The sequence below is a fragment of the Mustela lutreola genome, chromosome 9 (genome assembly GCF_030435805.1).
Source record: "Mustela lutreola isolate mMusLut2 chromosome 9, mMusLut2.pri, whole genome shotgun sequence".
Classification (NCBI taxonomy): domain Eukaryota; kingdom Metazoa; phylum Chordata; class Mammalia; order Carnivora; family Mustelidae; genus Mustela; species Mustela lutreola.
In genome coordinates, this window is record NC_081298.1 from 21,309,007 (window position 1) to 21,312,217 (window position 3,211).

The window sequence follows — 3,211 nt, forward strand, 5'->3', positions numbered from 1 at the left end:
TCCAACCCACCCCTAGTTCTGAGAAATTCTAATGAAGGGCTTTGGCTGGGCACTTAGGGGTCCAGGGGCTTCGGAGGCAGCAAAGAAGGGAAGAGACTTCCCTGAATGAATCTATACCAATGAAATCATCCAGTGTGCCCTGTGTGCCTCCCCACCTTTTGTTCTTTGGCTGAGATGTTGCCTCCAATCCATTATGTTCCCTCTTCCCAGCCTCCCCAGCCTGCAAGTCACGGTAGCAGGAATGCTGAGCTGGACTGAAACTGTAAGGAAAGCCCTATGTGGGTACAGAACTGTACAGTTTGCAAAGAAATATACTGGCTCCGAAGTATTTATAAAGCCCTTTCCATTCACAAAGTAATTCATTAGCATTATTATTGATGTTGTTTCAGTCCAAACATTTGTTAGTCTCTGGGAGAAATTATTTCTCTTTAAACCTCTCTTTGACCAAGCAAGAGTAAAGCCTGGCTAGAAAGGTCGCATAATCAGTATTTTTTTCATTCACTCACTCATTCATTCACCTTTTGGGAGCGTCTCGGTGTCCAGGCCATGGGGGTGCATGATGGAGCCCTTTCCACCAGGAGACGACGGCCGAATAGGGAAGCGTATTGCTCAGTGTCTATCCAGGAAATACTGGAATATTTACAAAATAAGAACTTGAAGAGATGGAAGACGGTGGAAGAACTGAGAAGCTGAGGACAGTGATGCGGCTTCAAGTCTAGTAACAGCAGGAGACTGCCCCCGCTCTGAGACCTAAGAGACAGAGGCAGAGGGCGGTGTCGCCTGCCCAGGAAGACGGTCACTTGGGATATGGAACCAGGAAGGAGCTACGGCATGGATGAGATAAGCCACTTTCAGATTTGCCACCCAAGGCCGAGAGGGAGAAATACCAAGGTTTCTCGGTTCCTCCCAGCCTCCAGTCTCCCAGTAATGCCTCCCATGGGCCAGCCCCAGCTGGAAACCAGTCATCCCAGAAGCCTGGAAAACACAACCTGAAGGAATCAGCCCCTGGCAACACGAAGCACAGTTAACCCTTCTGTGCTCCACCACAATCAGAAATGACAATAATATGAATAACAGCATCGCATGCTAACTGAGCATTTGTCATGTGTCCCATACTGGGCTCAACACTGTGCACTCGTTACACAGAAATCCTCTGAATCTCTGTACACTGAAGTCACTGAATCCTCCCAGCAACCTCACAAGGTGGATATTCTTATCTGCGCTCTGTAAATAAGGAACAGAGGCCCAAGAATCAGTCAACAAGTCAACAATTATTTGTCGGGCATGTCCTCTGTGCTGGGCCTTGCACAGGGATGACCAGGAGAGTCAGGGGACCTGCTTCCATGGAGCCGGCAGTCTACTAGGAGAAACACCATGAAAAACTAACCGGAAACCATTGTTGGAACAATTATATCCCGGGTGTAATAGGATGTGACCTAGTCTTGGGGGCTAGGAAAAGCATCCTAGCCGAGGTGATGGTTAAGCTGAGGGCGAAAGATGAGAGCATACATGGTTTAGTGTCACAGACCTTCATCTCTACCGGGTCCTGGGGCCAACCCCCAAGACCCACCCCCACCCCCAGGAAGACCCCACTTCTGGCTAGCCACCTCCCACCGCTGGGCCTGGCAATACCTCCTAGACCACCGTTGATGAGCACCTGAAACGCATTCAACACCGCCCCCCTCCCCAACCCGGCACAAGCCGAGGCCTTTAGGAACAGACTGACTTGCGCTCCGGCTTGTCCTCCAAGCCCTGCTGGCCGCCTGGAGCCTTGGCAGACAGTCAGGAGGAGGTGGCTGGGAGGGAAAGACAAAGAGAATTCGATTTCCATTTTGCTCCTGGTTCCCTGTTTCCAGTCCAGATGCCTCCAGATCTAATTCCGAATAAATAATTGTACTGAGTAACCCGGGTCCCTTGGTGATTAAGTAAACACGCCGAGGCGGTGGAAATTGAATTAGTGCGGTGTGCTCAGCCATTATTACCCGCCCCTTCTCATGAATATTAATGAGGGGTTATTAAGAAATGTAAATGCTGCCTCAGGGGATGGGGAGACGGGGAGGGGGTCAGGGTGAGAGGATGCAGTGTTCAGAAGGCAGAGTGATTGAAAGCATTTAAAAAATTATGTCATATCCTTCTCTTCCACGCCGTGGCAATGTTTCTGGATGCTTCATTTTGATGAAAACGAGGGTAAGGGAACAAATTTTAATTTGAGGATAAAATTAGCATTTTCCAAGCAGCCTTGGTGGCAGCAAGGACATATTTTGCCAGGAAATGGACATTTGGGGCGGGGCAGCGCAGGGTTGGGGGAGCCGCGGCTGATGGACGATTAGTTCTCTCAGTTCATCTCCAGGCAAGGGAGTAAACAAATTAATCTCTGCACAGGGAGCAGCCTGGAAGATGGCGGAGGCCTGGAGGTGTCATCAAGGCCTAGGATCATCCTTACTGCTGGTTCAGAGAGGTTAGGCACTGTCTGAGGTCACACAGCAAAGTAAGGCACTCCACCTGGGTTCTGTAGGCAAGATGAGAGTGGGGAAAAGGGCTGCGTCTCCCAGACAGGTTTTAGGCAGTGAGGCAGCCTCTGGCTGCCTCATCTCTGTGGCTCCAGCTTCTTTCCCAATCTGTGCTGCCAGGTTCATCTCCCCCACTTTCACTATCCCCTGTTTCTGCTCCACAACCTTCAATGGCTCCCTATTGCCCTTAGACTGCCGATCAAGCTCCTTCTCCTGACATTTGAGTCCCTCCAGTATCTGACCACAATCCATTTTTCCAATTTCAGCTCCCACTGCCCCTTGCAGCTGCAGTCAGACGCATCTATAACGGTGAGAAGCAGAGAAGAAAGGAAGGCAAGAGCACAGGAAAGAAGGGAAGAAGAGAGTGAGAAAGATGAACCTAATATTACATATCAGAATACTCAAGATTTACTAAAAAATGTTATACAATAATGATGATGATGACAATGATTGTAGTCATTGCTGCTGTCTGTTTAGAGTGTCACTCTATACCAGCCTCTGGCTGAACACCACTTCATCCTCCTGTTGTCCCTGTGAGGGCACATTGTTATCGCCATTTCACAGAGGTGGAAACAGACATCACACACATCACAAATGAGAGAACCAGCCTACTAGACATCAAACCCGGACCTCCCATCAAACTACCGTACCTCCCATGTCATGCGGAAGTCATTATCCCCATTCTACAGATGAAGACAAGG

At 49.4% G+C, this 3,211-nt stretch overlaps 1 long non-coding RNA gene across 1 annotated transcript; it reads left to right on the forward strand.

The window, feature by feature from the left end:
- The first annotated feature begins 2,092 nt into the window (after nucleotides 1–2,092).
- LOC131808194 (uncharacterized) lies at nucleotides 2,093–2,936 on the forward strand. Its single transcript, XR_009344718.1, has 3 exons — nucleotides 2,093–2,187; nucleotides 2,383–2,458; nucleotides 2,777–2,936. It is a non-coding gene; the product is annotated as an uncharacterized LOC131808194 (long non-coding RNA).
- Nucleotides 2,937–3,211: the final 275 nt, after the last annotated feature.